We start from the raw sequence: 9607 nt of genomic DNA, 5'->3' as shown, positions 1-9607 counted from the left end.
TAGGATGGATTCGACCAGTCAGTGAAGGTGGAGAGAGAATCCATAAAAGATGGTCAGCGTGGAGCAAGGATGGAGAGGAAGCCCTTCCCTCGCTTAGAACTGGTTTCTTGGGGTGAGGGCATCTGGACAAAAAGCAAAGGATCTACATTACTTCAGGCTGGCTCCTTCACTCACAGAGTGTCAAGCACCTGTTCTGAGTCTCAGGGACTCAGGTGCACAGCTAGAGATCTGCTCCTGAGGTTCAAGGAGCTCACCCAGGTAGATGGATGGGGATACAAGGATCCACTCTGCAGGGCTGCGTAACGAGGCCCTAAAGTGGGTGAGCTGAGCTGCACGGGGGAAGATGGGCTCCCAGGTGAGCGCTTCTCTGTGCCCTGACTGGGCCCGAGGCTGGAGGAGACAAAGCAGAAAGCTCAGTAGATGTGGTAAGCAGAGCCCAGGCAAGTCTCTAAGAGAGGCCTGAGTGGAGGCCGGGTATATTCTTTTAAAATCACTCAATATGAGCTCCGGGGAAATTAGCATCTATTGGTCTGCGGAATCATGAGGATTATGTTAAATGTTGGCGGGTTTATGAGATCAAGAGCTCACCGGTTAATCTCAAAGCACAGCTGACAGAAGGAAATGGCTATGGCAAACGATGTGAAAGATGTGCGTAAACCCCCCAAAGATGATTTTTTTTTTAGCCAAATATTTTTTATGACATAGAAAGAACTGGGAGCTGCAGGTACTTACACGGGAGAAAATCAAGTTTGGAAGTGTGACATGGTCACACCAACCTGGGGAAGATGTTCTTCCTGTGCTCTGAATGCCGAAGTCGGCTCATTGCCAGACTAGATCTGGTTCTAGTCCTTATGCATAGAGAGACCCATCCAGTTTTCGGAGAAACTAGGGCAGCGGGCAAGGTGCCCAGCCATGCGCTCAGTGGGGGGGGGACGCTGCTTCCTGGGGGGTCTTCGGTGGTGTGCCAAGGAGGCAGATACTGCTGCACCTATAAATGCACTTGGTTAGGTGGGAGAAAAGTTTTAAACAGAGATGTAGCAAAGCACACATAATTCCCTGAGCTCATGGGGGGCTCTCTGAGAGAGGGACCCTGTGCCAGGAATGTCCACATATGCACAGGGAATGGGGCTAGGGGAATGTCAAGGTGATTCTGTAACCAAGGATTCGGTGGTTGAGGAAATGGCCTTGTTTGATTCCTCCTCTATATTATGATTACGGTATTATGCTGAGGGCTTGGAATTAGTTATATTATCTGTGAATATCATCAGAATAAAGCGCGTTGGGTCTGTTTGGGTTGAGAAGCTGAGAATCACTGGTGTCCTGGGACAAATAAGGGCCTCCAGGGGGCGAAGACAACTCGGTGATCTTTTGCTGGATTTGCTGTTTAATGGGCACGTGACTTCATCTCTCCAGGTCCCAGTGTCCTTGTTTTGAAGTGCCAAGGTTTTACTATATCATGTAGAATCTTCCCATGTGGGACTTGGTCATAGAGGAGTGAAGTTGTCTGTAAGCCCCAAAGCCCTCGATCGTGATTGGAATATGATCAAAAATTGACCTGGAAGCAATTAAAAATGTTAACTATGACACATTAGACCTCTTGAAAAATATGCCCAACAACTTCATGTTCTCAGTGTTTCACCAAACACCTTGAAGGCTATTCATCTTCCAAGAGTGAAAGAATCTTCACAAGAAATGAGCAGAGTGTTTGAAGATGATTTACGCCATGGAATTACCCTGAAATGACGTGTCCAGTGGTCTGCGTGACAAAGAATCCTCTCTGTGCTCCTGCCTTGGAGATCAGTCCCCTCAGTTCCTCAGAGGGTTTAACAGAAGTCCTCACCACCTTCAGAGGCCTCCCTGGCCCCTTGTGTCTTCTCCGTCTGCATAGGAACCAGCAAATGGTGGCACAGTCTCCAGGGGTATTTCTCCGAGAAAGCAACAGGGGACAGCATCCTTGGGGCGACTTGCAATATATTCAGCCTTGACCAGGATGGGGAGCCTGCTCAGGCCAAGCAGGATTCATCAACACCCTATAGCTGCTCAGCGGCAACCTCAAGGTTATGAAGTTGGCTGCTTCCAAAATGTAGGCCCTTGAGTAAAGAATCTAATTTTATTTGAAAGAGACAACTGCTGTTGAGCAGGTCCCTCCTGAATGGGTAAGTCTGATCCATTGAGCTGAGTTGAAAAACAAGTTAAATGGAGTAAAAAAAAAAAAAATCTCTTTAAGAAAGAGAACAACGTAGGCTGTGTTGGGGCCGTAAATGGAATTTCGCTCAACAGGAGCAACTATTTTCATCAGAGAAAAGATTATGGAGCTCTTGAGGGAGGTTTCCAAGAAACAGAAAAACAGTCCTGATTTAAGCTCGGTAAATAATGAGGTGTCTGTCTGTTGGCAAGTGAACTGTCGGCCCAAGTGAAGCCCGGGGAGGGAGGCAATGAATGTGCCGGGAGGCAGGTTCGCTGAGGGGAAGACAAAGCGGGTTGATTAACACCAAATGCCTCATGGGCAGAAGGAACATCGAGGTAGGAGGGCAGAGTGGAGATTTGGGGGCGGGGGGTCCGCGTGACCTTGCCGGTCAAGCTTCAACGAAGACAAGCCTTTGGCGTTCAAACGTGGAGACAAGGCTCAGGGAGCGAGCTAGCAAGAGCTCGATCTTTTGTTCCATCCAAGTTCAAAAGCACCTACGTGCGGTTCAGTGGCCATTTCTGTGGTGAGACTCTTTATAAACACCAGGTGCTGTAGGTAAAAGCCAAATTAATTTTGATTAGCTTTTCAGGATCACACAGACACCTTCTCCATTCACACAGCTCACAGTGATGGGAAATGCTGGGGAGGCTTTGACTCCTAATTAGGAGTCAGGAAACAATGCCCTTAAAATTGTGCAAAAATAGGAGCCCAGGGTCACCCAGAAATCTTTCCAATTCTACAGCCCTATAAATTATTGCAGGAGTCCCTCCCTGGACCACAGGAACCATTTGATAGGACCCTTCCAAGCTCGCCATTATTTCCAAGATCCTTCCTCCATCATGAGGAGATTCGGGACTTGGTTCGAAAACATCCCAGTTGTTGGTGAGGGCCGTAGCTCGAGAGAGAGGGGTTGACGTCGTGCCTCACTACTTTCGTTTGGCAGAACACCAAGGACTTCTGTCGGATATTTATTGAAAGAGACTGTGCTGGGTTTTCTGCTCTTGTAACTTATTTTTGTTATAAAGTAGCAGATGTTCATTGTAAAACAACAACGGCCCCAACGAGGAGTCCCTCCATGGCTGAATTTAGAAGGTCAAGGTCACCAGTCGCACCCAGATACCACCACCAAGGGTAGACACTAGAGTAGTTCCAAGGGTATAATTCTAGACCTTTCCTTTGCATATGCAAACTATATAAACATGTACCTCTTTCTTCCCCTAAGCTTCTAGATGTAAAATTTAGACCAACATTTAAGCACTCCTTTCTCTTGAGCTACATTTGATAACCGAGTGCCAGTCCCAACCATGATCTAAACCAGAAGGTTTTCTCTCAGGGAGAAGCACCATGCCAAATGCCAACCACTGGAGTTGGAGCTGTCTTTTAACTCCTTTTCAGCCCCAGAGCTGTTGAAGTCATCAAGTCTAGATAGCCAAGACCCCGACCTGGTTGGAATCCCGTAGCTGGATCAGTCACTGAAAGGAAGCGTAAACGGTATTAGGAGCCCAGGTAGACCTGGGTCGTAGGCTTGAACTTGCCTCTGTAGGGCGTACCCAGGAGCCCAGAGGTGGTTGTTCCAAACCAGCGCAAGCTTTTGATGATCTTTGAGGGACACCTACAAGGAAATGTAGCACAGCGAGTTCATTGACAGCCAGGACAGGAGAGACTGTGTATAAAAAGAAGTTCCAAGAGCCAAAGAGGATTCACTTGTTAAACCCATCCAAAACTCGCAGGAGCTTCGTGTTTCAGGTGTGGTCACCGTGCCACCTGCCCAGAAGCAGCAGGATGTTTGTTCAACTTGCCATCCCAGGCCCATAGAATCTCTGGGGGAATCCTAACAAGCACTTCTAAGGGCACCCCAGGTGGAACCGAGTCACATCGAAGTGTGAGAACCTCTGTCCAAGACCATGAGAAGAAGACAGAAGCCTGTCTTTGTTCCCTGGGGCTTATTTCAGGCAACCCTGTGGCCAAGAAGACATGGAAGCCAAAAGATGGGAAGATCTCCTGGCCTTGGCCAGCCACGGTGTGTGTACAGAAATCAAATGCAGGAGCGAGCCGCCACGACCCCCCCCCCCCCCCCGCCACTGCCCTGCAGAGGAGAGGAGGTTTTGTGAAGCTAGAATAACTCGTTCTTTGATGTCGTAAATCAGTCTGTCATTTAACAAGTGGAGAGTATTGACCGAGAACGAGAGTGTGCTAAGCACGGGGCCAAAAGATTTGCTCAGGGACAAAAGACAAACACAAGTGAAACAATGCTGAGCAGCGGAAGCCATTGTGGGTTTTTTTTGTTTGTTTGTTTGTTTGTTTTTAAAGATTTTATTTATTTATTTGGCAGAGAGAGACACAGTGAGAGAGGGAACACAAGCAGGGGGAGTAGAAGAAGGAGAAACAGGCTTCCTGCAGAGAAGGGAGCCCGACGTGGGGCTCAATCTCGGGACCCTGGGATCATGACCTGAGCCGAAGGCAGACGCTTAACGACTGAGCCGCCCAGGCGCCCCGTTGTGTTTTTAGGTACTAGGTCACATGCGGTAGACACACAAATCCGAGGAGACAGATGAGAGTGAGGGAAAAGGCCAAACATCAAGGATTGGGAGGATTTGAACACATGGCCAGGAACGGACCCGGAGCTGGGAAAGAGCAGAGGATATTTTGCCCACAAGTGTGCGCCGGGGTGAAGAGTGTGCAGGTCGAGGAGAGGGATGAGGGAAGCAGATGATGGAGGGCCCTTGAAAATTAGGCTGAAAGTTCAGGCTTCACGATGTGGGAAATGGCCAGAGGTATTTAAAAGTGTCAGCCCATCTGTGCTGTGGAGAACAGATCTTCTTCTACCTTAGGGGCTCCTGCAGAAGCAAGTACTACTTATATCCCAAATCACAGCGGGTTCCTAAATGCTGTCTAAGTTTTCCATGGTAGCCGATCTGGGGGAGGAAGTCAAGGGTTTGGGTTACGGACTTGGCGAGTTTGAGGAGCCTATTTAGGTGTGCGTCTGAGCGGAGCGATGACGTAGGCAGGGGGTATGGGCTAGAGCCCAGGGAGGTACAACAGGAGGCTCCCTGGTGGACACACAGTCGTTAAATGGCACTTGTGCATCAAGGGACCCCAGCAGCCTCCCCTGCTCCAGCCCCACTAAGAGCAGGAGACTGGAACCGGGAAGTGTATCTGTTCCCTCGCTCAAGATCCATCTCCAAGCGTGGAGAAGCCCCAGCCCATGTGTCTAACTCTGAGCCATATTTTGTCACTTGGATGTCTTGCCAAAAGGTCTAACTCAAATAATGGAAAAAAAAAAAACGGCATGTCAAAATGTGTGGGATGCATCTAAAGTCATGCTCACAGGGAAACGTGTAACTTTGAATGCTTGCTTCCACTGGGAAAGAGGAACAGCCAACACACGGACAATCTAAGTGGATTGCAAGAAGAAAGACAGATGACCCGATAGAAATATGGGGAAACGTCTTGGGGCACCTTCACCTTACGAAGGAGACCCTGAGATGACCAATGGACCTACAAAGAGATGCCCAAGCTCATTAGCCATAGGGAAATGTAAATCATAGCTACCACTAATACACCAGTGTACTTCTACCAGATGGCAAAAAGTAAAAGATAAATAGTACCAAACTGGCTGAACAATACACACTGCTGTGAGGAGGGTACGCCTACAACCTTTTGGAAAACTGTTTAAAATCATCTACTGAAGGCAAACATATATTTCCCCCCAAATGCCACTTCTGGATATATACTCAACAGAAATGTGTACATATGTGTACCAAGGACGTGTATTACAATGTCCATAGTAGCCTGATCATAATGACCCTAAAAGAGAACCAGCCCACATGTCAACAGAAGGATGGATACTGAGGGTATGTTCAGACCACACACAACAACCTAGACAACTCTCAAAACCAAAATGAACAGAAAAGCCCAGACGCAAATGAGCATGTACTTCCGATTCCAACACACAAAACAAAAAGGCGACACAGAACCGTAGCTTCTAGGAATGCACCCTGCAGCACGGAGCTACTCAGGGGCACCACTCTGCAAGCTGCTTCCCATCCACCCGGGGCCAAGGAGCTCCAAGCAGAGTGCCACCAAATGCACTGTTTAGTTCAGATGCCTTTTTTTTTTTTTCTCGGTAGTAAGATACCCAGATGAGGAAGCAGTGCATGGCTTTAAGCCTGGGGCCAGCGCGGCATCTTGCAGCGGCCGGACACGGAGCAGCCCTGCCGTGCACCTCCTTGGCTCACCTGCGTTCGCTTGGAGCACAACAGACAGTTCCCAGCCCGAGCTGCTGGGATTTCTCCAGCACCCTGAGGATTTGCTCTTCCTCCAAAACTGCACAGCCACAGTGCAGGGCAGTGAATGCCTCCAAACCAGAGCATCCCTCAGCCAGTGGGGGACAGGGAGTGGGTAAATAAATGTCCCAGCTCCCATCCTCCAGTAGGACAATCATAGGGCTTCTCTGAGGCCCCAACGTGGGTGACCTACCTGGTCATTTACATCTTTGTTATTAGCTTTTCTCTCCTCCCCCTCTCATTCCTGCTTCCGGGGACCACCTTCCCAATAAAAGACCAGCTTTTGGGGGGACCGAAACAGACTCATGTGTAGAGGTTACAGCTACAGAAATAAGCCAGAAAGCAATGAACATGAAAATCAAAATGCGGCTTCCCTCCTGGCAGGGTGGAGAGGAGGAAGGCAAGTCACAGCGAAGGCACGGGAAGGATTTCTAGAGAGCCAGCAAATAGTCCGCTCCAGACCTACCCGCGCGTGGTAAATGCTTGAGCTGTTCATTTTGTCTCATGCACTGTTCTGTTAGATCTCATGATAAAGTTTACTGTATAGAAGTTTATTAATTCGTGGGCATTCTTAAGAAAAGAGTAAAATAATTTGAAATGTTCATGTTTTACATGTATTAGTTGTGTGTGTGTGTGTGTGTATATATATATATATATATATGGTTAAACGTTAGAAATCTCTATTCAGGAGATACAGAATTTTAATACAGTGAACAACTCGATAAAGAGATAAAAAAGCACAAAAGCCATTGGAACGTTAAAGATCCCAGAGATGTCCTATCCAGAAGTTTCTTCTCTCAAGACCCACCCAGAGGCTGGCGGGGACTTTTCTAGGAAGGCTGGGCTCACTCTTCTCTCAGGGGAACAGCAAATCCAAGTTGAGCTTGGCAGAGGGAGGCTTGCAGGCGCAGAAATCAGCCAGAGCTCAGGGTCCTGACCACCTGGCAGCGTCATCGGCTCGGGCCTCGGGCTCCCAGAGGCAGTTTCTCCTGCCAGGTTCCGGGAGCTGTCCCAACAGGGCTGTGGATGGAGCACGTTAGAGTACAGGATGCCAAATACCGCCTGGGACATATTTATATGTAAAAATTATTCACTTTATCTGAAATTCAAATTTAACTGGGCATCCTGCATTTTCTCTGGCAACCCTGTGTCCAGATGAGGCTCACAGACAAGGAGGAGTCCACAGCCACCCTGGGTATGGCTGCCTTGGTCTTGGTTCTGGAGCCTGAGTCTGACACCCTTTGGCTTTGTCACTTCCTGGTATCCAGACCCTGGGTTCTTGCTCTGGCTCAGCTCAGACTCTAACTACAACCCTGTAGTTCTAATACCCCTTTGTCCTGCAATTTGGACAGTCCCGAATGCAGGGTTTGGTTCCCCAGGCTGTATAAGGAGGGCACGTGTTTAGAAATCAGAATTCATTTCACTGCAGAAACAGTATGATCAAGTTCCCAAGCCAGCCCGTCACAATCTGTTTTAACCCACAACATACCTGTGCGGACGCAAGTTCAACCGCACACCTGCAACAGGTCCCGCTGTATGTAGATCACATAAATGCATTTGCAAGTCTTTGTGGCCCTTTGCCTGGTGTTGACGGAAGGGACAAAAAAGAATTGGGTTGTCCCGTGTTCCTGGTGTTTGCTATACATTGTAATTAGAGGACCGTTAATTTTGGGACTTTTTCTTTATGGAAACGTACCTTCTGGGTTCAAGTGCGGAGTCTTGGGGTGGCTGTTGCTTCCCCAGCAGGAGGAGCTCTGGCAATGGGAATTGTGTGTGCACACGCACGTGTGTGTGCATGTACACGCATCCGTGTATAATACATGAGTGTGCATGCGTGCCAACTGGGGAGGTGTGCACGTGCTTATGTGCAGGCACGTAGGCACGTTCCTGTGTATATGTGTGTGTGGGTGTGTAGGGCGCCTCACATCAGTAGAGGCTTCCCTGAAGAGTGAAAAGCAATACTGACCAGATGACATCAATAACTCATTAAGTCGGGGCGCCTGGGTGGCTCAGTCGTTAAGCGTCTGCCTTCGGCTCAGGTGAGCCCCGCATCGGGCTCCCTGCTCCGCGGGAAGCCTGCTTCTCCCTCTCCCACGCCCCCTGCTTGTGTTCCCTCTCTCGTTGTGTGTCTCTCTCTGTCAAATAAATAAATAAAAATCTTAAAAAAAAAAAAAAGGAACTCGTTAAGTCCACGTAAATTAAGGCACTTTTCTCTACAACATTTGTGTAAGCACACGCTTTCACTCACATGCGTCCTCACGCAAGCACAAACACTTGAGGCTCTGTAGTACCTTCATCTCTGGAACCAGGAGCCAGAAAGCAGCTCTCCTGACAAGTCATCTGCGGATGGGCAGGCAGGGCTGGTCGGAGAGGACCGAAGCCATAGCCCTGGGGGACGCAGAAGGAGGACGGAGGCAAGCCGTGGGGTCTCGGGCTGGTTGCGTGGATCGGGCACATGCCTCCAGCCCTGCGCGGGTGGAAAGCAGGTGCCCAACGCACCAACCAGGGCAAGCCGGCAGGAAGGCCCCCCAGCCGGACCGCAAACACCGAAGCCGTGGCCTTCTGCCCCTGCTGCGGAAGGCGTGCGCCTGGGTCCTGAAGTCTGGGGTTTCCGTCCCTGATCCCACCCTGCCTGCGGTGAGGCCTTGCCTTCTCAGGGAGCCCCAGGCTTTCGGATCAGAAACACACGGCGGCGAGAATACCCATTTCATAAAGTTAGGATAAGTAAATGAGGTTTAAAGTACATAAAAGCCTTAACGCAGGGCCCGGCACAAGATCTGTTATTAAAAATAATGTTATTCATAAAATCCACGGGGCTGTGTGCTTTGCAGGGAAAATGCGTTCACAAAGTAAGGAAAGGGGCGCCTGGGTGGCTCAGTGGGTAAGCGTCTGCCTTCGGCTCAGGTCATGATCCCAGCGTCCTGGGACCCAGTCCCTGCTCGGCGGGGAGGCTGCTTCTCCCTCTCCCTCTGCCTCTCTCCCAAATAAAAAAATAAAAATCTTAAAATAAATAAATAAAAAGAACAGTTCAGTCTTGGAACCACAAATCCTTGCAAAGTCAGAACATGCTTAAAAAGAGCCATCTCCTCTTCTCCCTTGCGCGGGAGGAGCGCTGGATTTACACGCTGGGCTC

This window comes from Callorhinus ursinus, unplaced genomic scaffold, assembly GCF_003265705.2.
Source record: "Callorhinus ursinus isolate GAN/ISIS: 27379988/994484 unplaced genomic scaffold, GSC_fseal_2.0 scaffold18, whole genome shotgun sequence".
Lineage (NCBI taxonomy): Eukaryota > Metazoa > Chordata > Mammalia > Carnivora > Otariidae > Callorhinus > Callorhinus ursinus.
Note: the sequence above shows the minus strand (reverse complement) of the source record.